The sequence below is a fragment of the Bos taurus genome, chromosome 5 (assembly GCF_002263795.3).
Source record: "Bos taurus isolate L1 Dominette 01449 registration number 42190680 breed Hereford chromosome 5, ARS-UCD2.0, whole genome shotgun sequence".
Taxonomy (NCBI): Eukaryota; Metazoa; Chordata; class Mammalia; order Artiodactyla; family Bovidae; genus Bos; species Bos taurus.
The window spans coordinates 113,515,467-113,535,032 of NC_037332.1; the positions used below are offsets into that span (position 1 = coordinate 113,515,467).

The 19,566-nt window shown below is 48.3% G+C and overlaps 1 long non-coding RNA gene across 2 annotated transcripts; it reads left to right on the forward strand.

Annotated features, from left to right (window-relative positions):
• Positions 1–2,171: 2,171 nt before the first annotated feature.
• On the forward strand, positions 2,172–18,068 carry LOC104972597 (uncharacterized). Of its 2 annotated transcripts, none has more exons than XR_001500423.3 (3): positions 2,172–2,364; positions 12,810–12,904; positions 16,374–18,068. It is a non-coding gene; the product is annotated as an uncharacterized lncRNA (long non-coding RNA). The 2 variants fall into 2 exon arrangements; XR_001500424.3 differs by lacking the exon at positions 2,172–2,364 and adding an exon at positions 6,593–10,903.
• The last annotated feature ends 1,498 nt before the right edge of the window (positions 18,069–19,566 follow it).

Here is a 19,566-nt window from a genome sequence, read left to right on the forward strand (position 1 = left end):
AGTGGAGATTATGGGAACACATTCTAGCTGTGTGCTGGGATGACCAGAGGCCCCATGGGGGCTCGCTGTCCTCTGGACAGAAGGTGCTCAGAGGCGGCCAGGTGTCCTCGCCCTGAACTGAGCTCTCTTCTCCACAGAAGGTGGGAAAGAGACTTGAAAAGGTAGGCGCTTTCTCCCCATGACAGTCCACGTTAGTGAATGCCTGCCACCCCTTGTTGCTGTTCAGTCGCTCAGTCGTGTCCGACTCTTTGTGACCCCGTGGATGCAGCACGCCAGGCCTCCCTGTCCATCACCAACTCCCGGAGTTGGCTCAAACTCATGTCCATTGAGTCGGTGATGCCATCCAACCATCTCATCCCCTGTCAGTTCCTTCTCCTCCTGCCCTCAATCTTTCCCATCATCAAGGTCTTTTCCAATGAGTCAGCTCTTCGCATCAGGTGGCCAAAGTATTGGAGTTTCAGCTTCCACATCAGTCCTTCCAATGAATACCCAGGACTGATCTCCTTTAGGATGGACTGGTTGGATCTCCTTGCAGTCCAAGAGACTCTCAAGAGTCTTCTCCAACACCACAGTTCAAAAGCATCAATTCTTCAGCGCTCAGCTTTCTTTATGGTCCAACTCTCACCTCCGTACATGACTACTGGAAAAACCATAGCTTTGATTATACGGACCTTTGTTAGCAAAGTGATGTCTCTGCTTTTTAATATACAGTTTAGATTCTGACTCAAGGACCCCCTGGCCCCAGTGGGACATGCCCACACTCAGGTGAGTCCCTCTGTGTAAACTAACGGGTGTCCTCTCTGTAGACTAAGACCTGGCCGCTCTGGTTGGTCAGTTGCTTGGGGTCTGGTTAATAGAAAGTCAAGTCCCACAGTCCAACCCTGCTGGGAATGCCAGGGGCAGAGGACCCCAGGGCAGCCCCTCTGAGGTTTGGTCCTGCAGAGCCCTGTCCTGTCCGGAAACACTTCTCTACCCCAGGGGACCTCCTGCTGTTGGTGTGCCCTGCACACTGCATGGAGGCCCCTGCAGGCCTGCCTTCGGGAGCTGCAGGGATGGGGTGCAGGCCCAGAAACAGGTGTGACAGAAGGAAATGGCGGGGGTGGGCACCAAGGAGGAGGGAAGGCCAGGCAGGCCCTGGAGGTCACCTGTGTGGGGCCTCGGATTTAAGGCAAAGATGGAGAAGGAGATGGAGGAGAAAAGGGGAGAGGAAAAAGGAGTTCTGGTGATCAGGAGGTGAGGAGGCAGGGCCCAGGGCCTGGCTGGCCCGGTGAGAGGCCAGTGATGGGGCCAGACCGCCCGCGTCTTGATGTGTGACCTTGATCAGCACAGGCCAGGTCTCTCGCACTCAGGGCTGGGGAGGGCGGGCAAAAGATGTCACCTGGGGTGTCTCTCCAGGCCCCTGGGCCTGCGTGGAGGAGGAGCTGGTGAGCAGAAGCAAGAGGGAACAGGGGGCCCTAGAGCTCTCTGCAAGCTGCTTTCACAACCTTGTTATCTGGCGCCCCCAGGTGGACAATATGAGAATGACAGAAAATCCTGAAATAAGGTCAGGAAACCAGCATTGCCCTCCCTTTCCACGTGGAACAGCTACAGGCAACCCCTCTGAATCCCTCCACCTCTTACCTGCTCTGGGTCTTAGGCAGGCCACTGGAATTCTCAGTTCTGTCACTTGTAAAGTGGGATTCAATCCCAGGAGGTCATCAGCTAATTGGCTATCCCTACCCGCCTGTGGACAGGATGACAAATGTGACCTTTCAGGTCCCAGAAAGTCTGCAGAAGGCTGGAATACTAACACCCCTGACACTGTTGTAGCCATATGTTCCGGGAAACAAACTCACTCAGAAGGACAATGCAGATAGCGGAGTGCAGTTTATTACACTGGCAGGCCCAAGGCAGAGTCTCCTCTTAGCCAAGGACCCCGACCAGTTTTTGTAAAAACCTTATATACCCTAAGTGTATGTGCCCAAACCCACCTCCCCAAATTCCCTGAAACTAGTCTGAACAAAAGAAAAGAAAGATACAAAGTTAATCCATGATTCATATGCCTTAAGCCTAGGTAGTTAACAGTGGACAATTATCAATAGGCCTGTGGTCATACCCCAATAACCATAATAGAATGTATGATTCTATTAGGTTACACAGATGATTAGGGTATTCTTATAGGAGACAGAGAGTCTAGGTATGAGCCCTGGGGCTCTTCCATGTTGGGGGGCAGAGGCGGGGTCTGGTTTTCCGGTTGATAAGTCGTTTCCACGGATACTGGGCATATAGCTCAGAGTCCACAGTCCAGCCCAAGATGGAGTCCTGCTTTCAAGAGGGAGCCTGTTCTGTTTCCTCCTTCACCACCACCCCCGTGGATAACCCCAGGTAAGGATTGTGTAAGTCCTATGTGAAGAAAGACTTAAGTAAAAAGACAGGCTTTATTCTTGAATGAGAAATCTAATCAACATCATTAAAATGCCCTTTTTTTTTTCTTGAATCACTTACTCATTTAAAAAATCCAAATAGGATATTTAAAAATTAGTCAAATGACTCATCTAGAAGAGTAAATGTGTGAAAACAGCTAGGAAAATTCTGAAAAGGAAGAGTAATGAGGAAGGGAAGGACTGACTCTATTCGCTGTTAAAAGATGCAATGCTTGTTATTATAATTTTCCACAGCAATTGAGCACTTAATATGTTTCAGGCCCTGTTCCAACCGCTTTATAAAGACAAAAGCATTCGATCTTCATTACAACACTTGTGGAAGTAGGGGCTTAACACAGCGACCCTTTTCTCCTGCAAAGGTTCAGATCCACTGAGAAGAAGACAAGGAAGTCAGGGATCAATATATCCTTATTACTGATAGAAGCTGGATTAGAGGCTAAGGCAGAGGCAGGGCCAACAATGGGCTTATTTTTTCTTTAATGTTTATTTATTTGGCTGCACTGGGCCTTAGTTTTGGCATATGCGATCTGGTTCCCTGATCAGCGACTGAACTCAGGCAGCATTGGGAGCATGGAGTCTTAGCCACTCGATCACCAGGGAAGTGTCTGCATTTTTGGTTTTTTTAAGAATTTTTTTTTGCTGTGGTGGGTGTTTGTTGCTGTGCATGGGTTTTCTCTAGTTGTGGCGAGTGGGGGCCACCCTTCTTTGAGGTGCTCAGGCTTCTCACTGTGGTGGCTTTTCTTGTGGAGCGGGGCTCTAGGGCGTGTGGCCTCGGTCGTTGCAGCCCCTGGGCTCGAGAGCACAGGCTGAACGGCTGTGGCACACGGGCTTAGTTGCTCCACGGCATTTGCAGTCTTCCCAGATCAGAAACTGAACCCGTGTCTCCTGCGTGGACAGGCCAGTTCTGTACCACTGAGCCACCACGGGCTTTTTAAAGTAGAACTCCATCAAGGGAATGAACAGACAAGTCAGACACTGGGAGAAAATATTTGAAAAACACATATCTGATAACTTATATGCGAAATATACAAAGAACGCTTCTAACTCAGCAATGAGAAAAAAAAAAAAGAATGACCCAGTTTAAAATGGTTTAAAGATCTAGGCAGACACCTCACCAAAGACGATACACATATAGCAAGTAAGCATAGGAAAAGATGGCCAATATAATGCATATTCAGTTCAGTCCCTCAGTTTAGGCAATTGCAAATTAAAATAGTGAGATACCACTACATACCTATTAAAATCCAAATGGCTAAGATCCAAGAAAACAGAAAAACAGAACAAAACCCACAGCTCCAAACACGGATGTGGAGGTGGAGCAGCAGGAAGTCTCATTCATTGCTGGAGGGAATGCAAAGCAGCCCCAGCGATCACATGCCAAGGTTTTACTCAAAGGACTTGAAAACTTATGTCCACACAAACACCTGTACATGGATATTTATAGCAGTTTTATGATTCCATAATTTATTAATATTAAATTGTTAATTTCATAATGTTTTCATAATTGTTGAAACCTAAAAAGCAGCCATGACGTCCTTCCATAGGTGAATGGTAGTGAAATATACATCCATAAAGCGGAATATTATTCAGCACTAAAATGAAATTTTGGTATCAAGCCGCAAAAAAGATGTCGAGTAACTTCAAACTATCAATTAGTTAAAGAAGTCAGTCTGGAAAGGCTATTTACTGTATGATTGCAGCTATATGACATTCTGGAAAAGGCAAAACTACACAGAGAGTAAAAAGATCAAGGCCTAGGGTCCTAGGGGAGCAGGGAGAAGGATGAACAGTGGATGTTCAGAGCAGTGAACGTGTTCTGTGTGATTCCATAATGGTGGACCCCTGACACGCATTTGTCTAGCTCAGCACTGTGCAACACCAAGTGTGGACTCTTGTAAATTGTGTTTATGTGTGTGTATGTGTGCTCAGTCACTCAGTCGTGTCCGACTCTTTGCAACCCTATGGACTGTAGCCCTCCACGTTCTTCTATCCCTGGGATTCTTTAGGCAAGAACACTGGAGTGGGTTGCCATGTCCTCCTCCAGGGGATCTTCCCAACCCAGGGATCGAACCTGCCTCTCATTATGTCCCCTGCATTGCAGGTGGGTTCTTTACCACTAGCGCCACCTGGGAAGCCCTGTCCAATGCAGAGTGGACATCAATGGAACCATTTGAGAGTCCAGAAACAGACCAAAGGATACAGGTGGCATTTCAAATCGAGGAGGAAAGATGATGAATTAGTCAATAAAGAGGTTGGGGGACATTACTGAGATCTCCTCCCCCACCACAGTCTGTCACATGACCTAAAATTCCACCCAACATAGCCCCTCTCGCTGAGTTAAGGTGCAGTCACGCTGCGGCTGCTGCTAAGTCGCTTTAGTTGTGTCCGACTCTGTGTGACCCCATAGACAGCAGCCCACCAGGCTCCCCCATCCCTGGGATTCTCCAGCAAGAACACTGGATTCTTGCCTGGAGAATGCCAGGGACGAGGGAGCAGTCACGCTAGTCATTATCAACCCCACTCTTAGAGCAGTGCTAACTTATTCCGTAGTCTGTTGCCAGGGGCCTGGCTCATGAGTGGGTTATGTGTGAGTAGGCAGTGGAAGGGCCTAGTCTGCAAGGTGGGCATCCCTGGAGGATTCTGGGAAATACCAATACTACCCCTGCCCTCACTTCCCAGGTGGCTCAGGGATAAAGAACCTGCCAATGCAGGAGATACAGGAGACTGATTATATCCCTGGGTCAGGAAGATTCCCCTGGAGGGGGAAACGGCAACCCACTCCAGTATCTTTGTCTGGGAAATCCCCTGGTTAGAGGAGCCTGGTGGGCTACAGTCCCTGGGGTGAGACAGGACAGAGGGACTGAGCAGGCGTGCACCCCTGCCCTGCAGCTAACCTGAGCAGCAAGAGGGATTGAGGGGGGAGGCAAGGCCTGGGGACCACCATCTGGGGATGACCCAGGTGAGGTGAGGTGGGCAGAAGGGTGGGCCATACTTCCAGATAGGGCGCTGTGGACGCGTTTGAGCAGGCACAGGTGAATGTGTGTGGGCGCCTGTTGTGGGTGCCCAGAGTGTGCGCTTGTCACCCAGGGGAGTGGGGGGGCGGTCAGAGACAAAAGGCCGGATCTTGGCAGATTCACATCTGCCTTCCCGGTCGGCCGCTCCTTCTCCAGTGTTCACCAGGAGGCGCCCGGTCTGATTCAAGACCTACAGTCGTGGATTCTGGGAAGAAGTTGGGCGGGGGGCTCTCAGGGGCGCACCCAGCCAGTGATCAGACTTAGGGGCGCTTCGAGCTAGGGAACGTGCCCGCTGGGAGGCTCTGGCCTGCAGGGGGCGGCCTCGGGCCAGGAAAGGGCTCCCTGCAGCCACGCCGGGTCCTGCGGTCTTTGCCTCCACCCACGTGGCCGCCCCTGGGGGCGGGCGGGGGGTGGGGGGTCCATAGGGGGGATGGGGCTGACCCGCCGCGCCCCAGGTCCCCGCCGCTCCAGCTGTTCCGGTTCGTTCAGCGTCTGTCTGTCGGAGCCTGCGGACCTCTCGATGGGGAGGGGAGAGGACGCTGGACCCGAGTGCTGTGGGGCTCTGGCAGGACGCGGGTTAAATACGTGGAGGAAGGGTTCCAGGCCGGGGGAACAGCCCTGAGGTTGCGAGATCTGGGGGTCGGGGGGCCCTAAACCAGGGCGGGAGAGGCTGGCTGGGGCGCCGATGAGGGGCAGGGGTCCTCCTGCCGAGGCCTGCGTCCTCCGCCCCGCGGCCGTCGTCGAGGGCGCCCGCAGACTCCCCAGGAGGCGGCGGGTGTCCCCGGGCGCCTCCGAAACCCCTCATCTGCCTCCCAGGAGGCAGCACTGAGCCCCCCGGCACTCAAGACAAAAATCCTCGTCCTGTACCCCTCCAGCTCCTTCCCGCGTCGGCCTTTCTCCGGTTTATTGCCCCGCTGCGCTCAGCTCGTCTAGCCGGGTCCCCCTAGTTCTGCGCCCCTGGTTCTCCGGAGGTCGGTGGGATGGAGAGCTTGCACGGAGGCCGCGCTGGGGTCCGCGGGGCGGGACCTGTGGACGGCTCGCCGCTGGGCGTCCCCACCTGGCGGGTTCATGTAGCTCAGAGCCGAGCACAAAGAACGTTCTTCATCCGCGTGAGCCTTTCCGAATTGCAATCTCCCCCCGCCGCCCCCCCCCCCCCGCCCCAAAACCTCCCGTAGGTGCCAGTCCACCCCGCCTCTGACTTCCACACTCTGGACTTTTCTTCCATGCCTTTCCACTTCCCTTCCTTCCAAACAGACTACATCCTTTGACTAAAAATCCAGAAAGACACCCAGCCCTTGCTGTCTGCTACCCATTAGGAACTTTTAACACTCCCTTCCGGGCAATTCCTGTTTCTTGACGAAATTCCAGCCATATAGCACCTTAAACCCAAAGGACCCAATAATGGTGCACCAGCCAGCTGGGGGTGAGGTCCTGAGGGTCTCCAAGTCCAGCCTTCCCCCCTGCCCCCGCACTCCCCCTCTACCCCCACCTCCATCCTCCTAGGCAGGTGCAGGTGCCCAGCCCACTGGGAGAGTGGGGCGTGCCTGAGCCAACATTTCCCAGGGGACTCACTGCAACGCTTGAACAGGTGAGACCTGAGCCAGAAGGTTCAAGCTACTGCAGAACCTCCCATCATCTCAGGCCACTTGTCCTCCTGGCCATTGGTGACAGCGGCCACCTGTGCCTTCTGTGAAATCCTGCTGGGTTGGGGCAGAATCCTAAAGAGGGGGATGTGACTGAGGACAGAGAGAAAGCCTGGGCCTGCCTTTGACACTGCCTTTGACCTTGAGTTTGTTACTTAACTTCCTGAGCCTCAGTTTCCTCACCTGTAAAATGAGAATAATTGTACCCATTCTGTCTCTGGCAACCTTTTTAATACCTCTGAGCTTCAATTTTCTCATCTGTAAAATGAGGTTAATTATAGCCTTTTCTGTCTACCTTATGGTTTTACAATGAATCCCATTCATCTGTTCATTAGATGGTTCGGCTGATGATGAAAGGAGAATGTTTGCTATTTGCCTGACACTGTGCACATACCGTAACTCATCCATTCCTTCGACCACTCTGGGAGGAAGACGGCTATATTACCACCATTCCACAGATGAGGAAACTGAGGCCACCTACTCACTCAGTCTACTCACAAGTGTCTGCTTTTATCCAACCTTGGCTACCTACTGGGGTCCTAGTTTTTTCTTCAGATTTTATTTTCAGTTAATTAATTTTTATTTTTATTGGATTATAGTTGCTTTACAATGTGTTAGCTTCTGCTGTACAGCTCTGCATATTATACTTATATCCTGTTTTTTTAATTTCCTTCCCGTTTAGGTCACCACAGAGCCCGAGTAGAGTTCCCCAGGCTGCACAGGCCGTTCTTACTGTTTTATACGTACTATTGTATATATGTCACCCCAAGCTCTCAATTCTTTCCCCCACTCCCTTTCCTCTTGGTGTCCATATGTTTGTTCTCTATGTCTATGCCTCTGTTTCTGCTTTGCAAATAAGTTCATCTACATCCTTTTTCTAGATTCACATGTATGTGTTAATATATGATGTTTGTTTTTCTTGGGGTCCTATTTTCTTCAGCATCCAATAGCAATCTCCTCACGGTTCTTTAAGCTTCACTAACAGTTTCCTCGAGGCCCTTCCTACCATCTGGTTCCCAAACCAGTGCCACATGTTTAAAGTTTTTATTTCAACAGCATCCTAGTTGTACATATCAATTTGCCTTCTGGTCATCTATTGCTGTGTGTTTCACTGGTGGCTCAGTGGTAAAGAATCTGCCTACAACGCAGGAGATGGGGATTTGATCCCTAGGTCAGGAAGATGCCCTGGATAAGGAAATGGCAACCCACTTCCGTATCCTTGCCTGGAAAATCCCATGGACAGAGGAGCCTGGCGGGCTACAGTCCATGGGGTCACGAAAGAGGCAGACACAGCTTAGTGCTTAAACAACAACATCTGTTGCTGCATTAAAAACCACCCCAAATTTAGCAGCTTAAAAGAGCAATCATTTCTTGCTCACAGTTTGCGATTTCATAGACTCGGCAGGATCATCCCTCAGCTCTACATGGCATCAACAGGGATAGCCCAGAAAATCCCCTTCCCACAGGACTCCCTCACGAGGCTGGGAGCTCGGTGGAGACTGTTGGATGAGCTAGGAGCCTAGTTATCATCCGTGCGGGCCTGTCCAGGCAGCTGCTTAGGCTTCCTCACAGCATGGCATTCAGGTACAAGAGGGGAAAAGTAGAAACTGCCTGTTTTCTTAAACGTCAGGCCCACAGTGGCATGCCCAGCGCCTCTGCTGGGTCCTAGTCCCATCCCAGACTCAAGGGTTAGATGTAAGCTTCAGGTCTTGATGGAGGAGGGGCCTGTGTGTATTGGGGGCTGGGACTGTTTGGGGTCATCTTTGGAGACTACCACATCTCTGATTTTACAGATGAGGAAACTGAGTCACGAGCAGGTAGGTAACTTGCCCAAAGCCATTTGCCTTGTGAGAGGAGAGCGCAGAATCAAGCCTAAGCAGTCCAGAGTCCACCAACAGCCAAGTCCAAAAGCCATTACATTTTTTTCTTGAGATGTGATTTTGGCATTAACAACAAAGTGGAACTGTGCCCAAGATGCTAGCGAGTTCCAAATAAAACAAAATGTGACATTCTTCATGCTTCAGCACAATGAATTCTGGACATCTGTGTCATAAAATGACTTGCATTTTTCCATAGGAGCCCTCTGTGGCAGACATGGCCAGTTCCTCCCTAATACCCATTTCTCTATCTTATATAGCAACAGATTTTTTGGTTGGGCACCTGGCTTCCCAACTAACAACTGTTTTTGTGTTTTTTTTTCCCCCAGTTCCCCTTGAGAGCAGAAGTGATGAGAGTGATCTCTGGGTCAGGTCTGCTGGCTGAGTATGGGTGCAATGGCAGGAGCTGGAGCAACTGCTTTGGACCGCGAGATGAAAACTGAGTGTGAATGGACAGAGTAGCCAAAGCCTGGGCCGTTTGAATGAATTTGGGGAGTGGGTAAATCCTTGAGCCCTAACTTCCCACCTCTGGCCTCTTACCTAAGAGAAAAAAATCTGCCTTCTTTTGTTGTTCAATCACTCAGTTGTGTCCAGCTCTTTGCGACCCTGTGGACTGCACCATGCCAGGGTTCCCTGTCCTTCGCCATCTTCCAGAGTGTACTCAGACTCATGTCCATTGAGTCGGTGACGCCATCTAACCATCTCATCCTCTGTCGTCCCCTTCTCCTCCTGCCCTCAATCTTTCCAAGCATCAGGGTCTTTTCCAGTGAGTCAGCTCTTCACATCAGGTGGCCAAAGTATTGGAGCTTCCACTTCAGCATCAATTCTTCCAATGAATATTCAGGGTTGATTTCCTCTAGGATGGACTGGTTTGATCTCCTTGCTGTCTAAGGGTTTCTCAAGAGTTTACCTTCTTTAAGCCATTGTTAACGCCAGTGTTTTTTTTTCACATATCAAATCATGGTAATTTATAGACAATCCAAATGGAAGGGAAAATGCTTGTCCAGGGATGTAACAGCTGGGCCAATAGGTCTACAGTAACTTTCAGTCTTGAAATTCTGTGGCTTTTTGATGAGAAAGGGTTGGGCTGGGCTGAAGGCTTCCAGCAGTTTCTTGGCTCTGGACTGGATGCTGATCTTGTCTTCCTTTTCTTTGTGTGAATATTTTCTCTCAACCTCGGTTCTGACCTTCTGTAATTGAACTAGGGGTTGGAATATATTTAAAACCCAAATGGAAAGTAAGAAGCTGTTTGCAAATGAATTTTCCTTTCAGTCTCTCTGGGAAGTAGGGACAGTTGATGATCATTTTGCAATAGCCAGAAATCTATTTTGTGAAATGCTGGTTTTTGTTTGTTTTTTTCTCTGCCAAAACATTGCAAAGTAATTGGAGGTTTCATGAACTCTGATTTAAAAAAAAAAAAAATGTTTGTTTTTCCAGTATGGCTAGGATGTGGAGTTTCCTGGTGAAGAAATAGTCAGGTTTATTTGGCTTCTCTTAGGTTTCTGGTTAGGTGGGGACTTTCCTGGGACAGGGAACAGAATGGGGAGGCTCAGGGGTTGGGGGAGACGAATGCAGATGTGAAAGGGGAGGTGGGGTTGCCAGGAGATGGAGCCTGGAGCCCCAGCATGGTGAGGCTAAGGCAGAGGCAGAAATGGAAGAGAGGGTGACGGCAGCATTGGCTGAGAACAGAGGTCTGAGGGCAGGGAAGCCAGGTAGCTGGTTCCAGGGGCACAGTCCCCATGCTGGCCTTTCTCTGATCTTATCCAGGGGGACTCACCTCGCATGCTTCATCAGGAGTCAGACTGGCCAAACACGGAAGTGGAAAGACGAATGTCAAAATGACATTGACTACAAATGAATCATCCCGATTTAGAAGGTGTTTCCAGATCTTGCGAAGTGGGGTCAACATACACCCTTCCTCAAAGGCTGAATGTGGAGTACATGAGGTAGCGTATAAGAAGTGCTTAGGTGGCGCTAGTGGTAAAGAAGCTGCTGCCAGTGCAGGAAACGTAAGAGACGGCGGGTTTGATCCCTGGCTTGGGAAGATCCCCTGGAGGAGGGCATGGCAACCCACTCTGGTATTCTTGCGTGGAGAATCGCATGGACAGGGGAGCCTAGAGGGCTACAGTCCATAAATTGCAGAGTCAGACACAACTGAAGTGACTTAGCATGCCATGATAGTGCTTGGCTGAGAACAAGGGCTGGAAAATGTTAGCAGCCACTGCCACTACCATCATCAATCATACCATTATCATTGTCATCATCCTTCCTTCCCCCGCCCCTGGTTAAACAGACAGTTATTCACTGGAGTCAGCTGTGGTCTTTCAGACCAAGAAAGTTTTGTCATGAGAGAGTTCCATGCTGCTTTAAAAACAGTGAATTGCTAAAGGCAAATAGTGAGCTGTTTCGATTTCCCTGAAGTTTGAGGACCTTCTGGTTTGGGACTTCTGGCCTTTAAGCACAAGTCAGCCTTGACACATATCTGTTGGATGGCTTTCAAATTCCTGACCTGGCCTCACACTTCCCATCACCTTTTTTATTATCATTTCTAAAAACTTAATTGTGGTAAAATATGCATAACATATAATGTATGTTTTTACATTTAAAAATAATTTTTTTTTGGCCGCAAGGCATATGGGGTCTTAGTTGGACCAAGGATTGAACCCACTCCCTCTGCATTGGAAGCGTGGAGTCTTGACAGCTGGACCACCAGGGAAGTCCCCTCTCAGGCATTTTTAAGTATAAAGTTCGGGGATGTTTGGTACAGGCTTCCCAGGTGGCTCAGTGGTAAAGAACCCACCTGCCAATGCAGGAGATTCGAGTTCAATCCCTGGGTCAGGAAGATCCCTTGGAGAAGGAAATGGCAACCCACTCCCGTATTCTTGCCTGGAAAACCCCATGGACAGAGGAGCTTGCCTGGTGGGCGTCAGTCCATGGGCTTGCAAAAGACTCATCACGACTCAGCAACCGAACAACAGCAATAATTTTTCAGTCCATTCACATTGTTTTGGTTCATCATCATTTCCGTTTTGAATATTATCTTGCAGGATCTTGACGGTAAAATTCTCTCTCTCTCAGCCATCACTATTCAATCCTTGTTTCCTTTCCAGTAAAATGAACTCTTCCTAAACATTTCAGCTGGGGTGGGGGTGGGAGTGAGGTGGGGATGGGGTTCCCGTCTCACTCATGACTTTAAAGCAAGCTGGGGTCACAGCTGCTGCTCCCCTGCCCCTGTCCTGCTTGATAGTTGGGCGAGAAAGACTGGGCATGCTTCATCTACAAGCCAGGGAGGACTGGGCCCTTAGCAACCTATTGTCTCTAAGATACTTTGCCACTCAGAAACAGCTGGTTCGGGACTTCCCTGGTGGTCCAGTGGCTAAGAACACAGCTGCCAATGCAGGGAACACAGGTTCGATCCTTGTTCAGGAAGATCCCACATCCCAGGGGCAGCTAAACCCGTATGCCATGTTCTCCTGATGCCTGCATGCTCTAGAGCCCGTGCTCTGCAGCAAGAGAAGCCTCTGCAATAAGAAGACCCCACTCTCTGCAGCCAGAGAAAGCCCGAGCACAGCAGCAAAGACCCAGCATGGCCAAAAATAAATAAATAAAAAATTTTTTTAAAATATAAAAGAAACAGCTGGTCAAAGAGAGTGGGGCATGACCCATACCATGAAGATTCAAGGGATGACAAGTTGGGAAGCAACCCCTGAAAAACGGGGTCCTGACTTTAGAGGCTACACTGTCTGTGAATCAGAGACCAACATATCCTGTAACAAAACACACAGTCAGGAATCATGACTATACCCGGCAATCGCTCACAGAATTTTTGTTTGCTTTTCCTACAACTTGCAGGGGGAGTGTTTCCAACAGTGGACAGATCAATGGTTTCACTAAATTGGAAGCTGGGACTGCCACAAGGCCTTGCTACTCTCATCCCTGAGACCAAGGTAAACAGATAAAGTAAATATATATAACATATAAAACATAAATTATATATCTAAAAATAGTATTATTATTACCTTAGCATTTGCCCCATTGTTTTTTCTTTTTTACAGTATATTCACAGAATTAGGCAGCCATCATTACTAATTTTAGAACATTTTCATCATTCCAAAAAGAACCACTCTTTCTATTAGCAATCACTTTCCTTCCTTACTCCCTCCAGCCCCTGGCAACCACTAATCTATTTTCTGTCTCTATGGATTTGCCTATTTGGTACATTCTATATAAATAGTATCATATGATTCTATTAGAATCATATGAATCTATTCATAACGATTCTAAAGCCTTTTCTGTCTGGCTCTTTTCACTCCTCATGTTTTCAAAGTTCATCTGTGTTATATCATGTGGCAGTACTTCCTTCCGTTTTATTGCAGGATAATATTCCATTGTATGGACCTACCCATTCATCAGTCGGTGGATATTTGGCTTGTTATCACCTTTGGCTATAATGATGATACTGCTATAAACAGTCATGTATGTGGGACTTCCCTGGTGGTCCAGTGGCTAAGACTCTGTGCTCCCAATGCCTGGGGCCTGGGTTATATGTCTGGTTGGGGAACTACATCCCATGTGCTGCAACTAAGATCCGGCACAGCCAAAAAAAAGAACACTTATATACGTGTTTTTGTGTGGATACATGTTTTCAGCTCTCTTGGGTATATGCAGGTAAAGGGAGTTTCTGAGTCATGAGGTGCCTCCATGCTTAGCTTTTTGGGGAATTTCCCAACTGTTTTCCAAAGTGGCTACACTGTTTTATGTCCCCCAGCCATGTATGACATCTCTCTGACACTTGTCATTGTCTCATCTCTCTAATTATAGCCATCCTAGGGGGTTTCTAGAAAAACATCTATTTCTGCTTTATTGAGTATGCCAAAGCCTTTGACTGTGTGGATCACAATAAACTGTGGAAAATTCTGAAAGAGATGGAAATACCAGACCACCTGACCTGCCTCTTGAGAAACCTATATGCAGGTCAGGAAGCAACAGTGAGAACTGGACATGGAACAGCAGACTGGTTCCAAATAGGAAAAGGCATACGTCAAGGCTGTATATTGTCACCCTGCTTATTTAACTTATATGCAGAGTACATCAGGAGAAACGCTGGGCTGGAGGAAACACAAGGTGGAATCAAGATTGCCGGGAGAAATCTCAATAACCTCAGATATGCAGATGACACCACCCTTATGGCAGAAAGTGAAGAGGAACTAAAGAGCCTCTTGATGAAAGTGAAAGAGGAGAGTGAAAAAGTTGGCTTAAAGCTTAACATTCAGAAAACGAAGATCATGGCATCTGGTCCCATCACTTCATGGGAAATAGATGGGGAAACAGTGGAAACGGTCAGACTTTCTTTTTCTGGTCTCCAAAATCACTGCAGATGGTGACTTCAGCCATGAAATTAAAAGATGCTTACTTCTTGGAAGGAAGGTTATGACCAACCTAGAAAGCATATTAAAAAGCAGAGACATTACTTTGTCAACAAAGATCTGTCTAGTCAAGGCTATGGTTTTTCCAGTGGTCATGTATGGATGTGAGAGTTGGACTGTGAAGAAAGCTGAGCACTGAAGAATTGATGTTTTTGAACTGTGGTGTTGGAGAAGATTCTTGAGAGTCCCTTGGACTGCAAGGAGATCCAACCAGTCCATTCTGAAGGAGATCAGTCCTGGGTGTTCATTGGAAAGACTGATGTCAAAACTGAAACTCCAATACTTAGGGTCTTTTCTAATGAGTCAGTTCTTCATATCAGGTGACCAGATGCTGGGAAAGATTGAGGGCAGGAGAAGGGGACGACAGAGGATGAGATGGTTGAATGGCATCACCGACTCAGTGGACATGGATTTAGGTGGACTCCGGGAGTTGGTGATTGACAGGGAGACCCGGCGTGCTGCGGTTCACAGGGTCACAAAGAGTCGGACATGACTGAGCGACTGAACTGAACTGGAGTGGGTGTGAAGCTGGTATCTCACTGTGGCTTTGGTTCCATTCCCCAAATGATTAATGACGTTGAACGTCTTTTTATGTACTTTTCGGTCATTGTATATCTTCCTTGGAGAAATGTTTTAATTCCATTATCCATTTTTAATTGCTTTTTACTGTTGCTTTTTAGTTGTGAGAATTCTTTACATATTCCAGATACAAGTGCCCTATCGGATATATGATTGATAAAAATTCATAATCGATTCCAGGGAATTCCATGCTGGTCCAGTGCTTGTGCTTCCACCGCACAGGGCACAGAGCTCCATCCCTGGCCGAGGAGCTAAGATCCTACAAGCCATGCAGTAGGAACCTACAAGCCCTGCCCCCCTCCACTGAAAAAATAAATTATTCCATTCTGTGGGTTCTCTTTTTTTTTTTGCTGCACCAGGCAGCTTGTGGGATCTTAGTTCCTTGACCAGGGACCTCAGCAGTGAAAGTGCAGAGTCCTGACTAACCACTGGACCGCCAGGGAGTTTGGTCTTTTCCCTTCATTGATGGTGTCCTTTTGAAACATAAGAACAAATTTAATTTTAATGAAGCCCAATTTAACTATTTTTTTCTTTAGTCACTTGTGCTTTTAGTGTCATATTTAAACCACTGCTTAATCCAAACTGGTAAGGATTAAATCCTGTTTTCTTCTGAGTCTTATAGTTTTAACCCTTACATGACAATACATTTTGAATTGGTTTTCAAATATGATGTGTGTGGGGAGGTCCAACTTCACTCGTTTGCATGTGGATATCCAGTTTTCTAGCACCACATGTTGAGAAAACTATTTTCCCCCATTGAATTGTCTTGATACCCATGTAAAAATAATTGAGCATAAGTATAAGGGTTTATTTCTGGGCTCTTCAGGCAGCAGTGACGATTAGTCCCAGTTGTAGATTTTTCTCCAAACTCTGCATCCCACCTCCTCAGACTCTGGCCTCAGCTGACTGGCGGCCCATCTTCAGAGGCCTGGGGCTGAGTCAATGAGATCCTTCCTCCAAGCTCCTGAGGCAGAAACACCAGAAGAGCTCATTTGCCTGGGCTGAAGAAACTAGCTCATCCCAGGTCATTTCTTCAGGGACAGCCTGTCTCCAGTGACAGATCAATGTGGACCATAAGGACCTAGAAACTTGCCCCAGCTCAGGACAGCTCTGCAAGTCCATCTCAGCATCAGAGTGTTGCCTGAGCCTTGTAAAGGGACTGCATCACAGTTCAGCTTTTCCTTTAGTTAAGTTGTCCTCTACATTCTTAGAAATGATTAGAAGTAGAAATATCACATGCCCTGAGGGTGATTCTCAACAGGTCTTATAGGTCAATTTTGGTCATTCCACTCCCTCTGCTAATAATTGGAGCAGGAATGGACACGTAATGCTATTCTGGCCAAGGAGAGTTAGAGGAAGTCAGTTGGAGAACGGGATTTCTGACATTCTCTTTTCTGCCTTTTTGCTTTAGTGCCTAAGGGTGTGATGCTGGAGTAGTGGCAGCCATCTTGAGACCATGAGGGAACAAGCCTGAGACTATACTGGATCCTTGAAGACATGAAGACATTGGTGAGCTACTGAATTAATCAACCTTGGAGAAACCCTATCACCAGACTCCTTGTTGCTTGTGGTTGACATTGTTAACTGTCCTCTCGTGACCATTCTTCCTGTCATCCTTCTAGTAATAAAACGTATTGAGTTTTAGTTGGACATCTGGGAGCCCCAGTTGCAAACTACCCTTTCTAGCATCCTTGGCAGTTGGGTGTGGTCATGTGACTAAGTCCAGGCCGATGGGACATACACAGAAGTGATTCCTACAATTTCTGTATTATTTCCTTAAGGATGTTTGCCTTCACACTACTATATATAAAATAGACAACTGATAAGGACCTATTGTACTCTACTCAATAATCTGTAATGACCTACATGGGAAAAGAATCTAAAAAAGAGTGGATATATGTATATGTGGGTTTCCCTCGTGGTTCAGACAGTAAAGAATCACTTTCACTTTTCATGCTTATGTATACAACTCATTCACTTTGCTGTGCAGTAAAACTAACACTTCCCACATGGCTCTAGTGGTGAAGAAGCCGCCTGCCAGTGCAGGAGACATAAGAGATGCAGGTTTGATTCCTGGGTCAGGAAGATCCACTGGAGGAGGAAATGGCAACCCACTCCAGTATTCTTGCCTGGAGAATCCCATGGACAGAGGAACTTGGAGGACTACAGTCCGTAGGGTTGCAAAGAATCAGACACCACTGAATAGACTTAGCAGGCAGAAAGTAACACAGCATTGTAAACCAACTATACTTTAAAAAAAAAGACATTTGCCTTGGGCACTCTCTTCCCTTGTTCCCACTAGCTGGAAAATTGCAACAGCTAGAGTCCTTTGGAGCCTCAGTGGTAAAGAATCTGCCTGCAATGCAGGAATCACAGGTTTGACCCCTGGGTCGAGAAGATCTCCTGGAGGAGGAAATGGCAACCCACTCCACTACTCTTGCCTGGATAATCCCATGGACAGAAGAGCCTGGTGGGCTACAGTCCATGGGGACGCAGAGTCAGACATTGACTGAAGCGACTTAGCATACATGTAGTCTTTTGGAAGCCCCATCGGCCTTGGCACACTCACCCTGGAGCAATGATTTGAGAGAGAAACAATCTTTTACTTTATTTAAGTGACTTTATTTTGGGGTCTTTTTGTTACAGTAGCTTCTCAAGTACCTTAGCCAATATATCATGTGGGATAATAAATGCCCTCTTGGGACTTACCTGGTGGTCCAGTGGTTAAGAATCCACCTAGCAATGCAAGGCATATGGGTTTGATCCCTGGTCGGGGAACTAAGATCCCATATGCCTTGGAGCAGCTAAGCCCGTGTACCATAACTAGAGAGTCTGTGTGTTGCAGAGAAAGATCCCACACGATACAACGAAGATGTCTCGTGTTGCAACTAAGACCTAATGCAGCCAAACAAACAAATAAATAAACACTGTGCAAAAAAAAAAGTGCCCTCCTGATTTCAGCCACCTGCGTTGTTTCTAGCAGCCAGGACCTCCTCTCTGATCTTTCTTCCTTGGAAGTTGGTGGGTGCTGGTGCTGAGTTCCAGTTTTTGTTGGTGGTGGACTACATCTGCAAGGAATGTCTTCCTGTTTGAGGGTGCCTCCTCCCGACATCCCAGCAGTCTCACCTACCACCTTTCCCTCCTGCTTCTGCTCCCAGCCCAGGGAAGGGGATGACCTCCCCGACCCCCACTGCAGAGCCTAGATTGCACTTGAGTCTTCTGTCCATTGTCAGGTCCTGAAGGCCTGTCTGGCCCTGTCCACCTCACAGCAGACTTCCCAGCATGCCTTGCACTAGCTGGTCCACAGCAGACTTCCCAGCATGCCTTGCTCTGGCTGGTTCACTTTAGGACAAACAGAAATTTAGGAACAAGTAAACCATGAAACCAGACTTCCAGGAACAGAGTCCTAAATTATCCCCCATCTTTTTTCTCAGATAGAGGACATTCCAATTGAATGTTTAAACTAGTCGAATATTGATACAGCAGCAAGGGGGAATTATTCCCCTACCCCAGAGCTGCTGGAAATGCTACCTCCTTGCTTGCCTGTGACTGGTTTGCTTGGAGGGTTCATTAAACAGTTGACAGGAAACCTGACTCAGGCCCCTGCTGGACCACACACTGCCCCCCAGTGGAGGGATGGGACCTCATCTCCCCCAGACAAAATTATCTGTAAAAACATCGGCCAGAAACAAACAACAGGATTCCTAGGATCTGATTACTGTCGCCAGGGCGGCCTTCCACGGGAGCCCACCCCTCCCTTCCTTCTCCTTTCTGAGAATTTAAGAGCGAATGCCCAACAAAGGTTCTGACAGGGTCAGCAGACTGACGCTGTCGATTTCAGGCGATGGTGAACTTGGGATGGGCAGAAGGAAGCAGAGGATCTCTCTGGAATCCAGTCCAGGCCCAGGGGCCCAGGAAGGGCTCTGGACTGTGGGTGTTGCACCCACAGGTGATGAGGAGGGCAAGCAAGCTCTCACCTCAGGCTGTACTATTAAAAGTAAAATCTACTCATTTTCAAAAGATTTTAAAAACAGGTGAGATGATGGCTGGAGAACTACCTCATACATCCATTGTTTTAATAAAAAAAAAATCACCTGCTCTTGATTACCCCTAGAGCCAGGGACCTCACCTCCTTACCAGGCTGCCCACGATCTTCTACTGGCAGGATCCAGAGGCCTCTAAACACCTCTGCTTTGGCTGCCAAAGAGCAGCCTGCTGAGCCCGAGTTCCTGACAGTATCTCCAGTCCTCTGTCCTACAGGGAAGGCTTCTCCAGCCTGCTGGAAGGCCCAGCTCTCACAGGAAGCCTTCTTCCTCAATACAAACCAGCTGGGGCCTCACCCTGCGAGATTTTCCTCTGGCCCATCCCTGGAGCTGCCAGCATGGCACTGCAGTCTCTCCAAGGTTCTCAGCCAGCCAGCCAGCGTGAGCCAGGAAGGAACCCATAGGCCTCGCACGTCTCTCCCTGGGGCTCCTCTAACCTAGGAGGCACATGCCCGGGTGGTGGGTTCCTCATCTGGCTCAGTTCAGGCCAGAACAGAATCAGGCTGATTATGGGGTGGAGGTGGGGGTGCTGGGGGGACCCAACCGAGGCTGTCTGAGCCT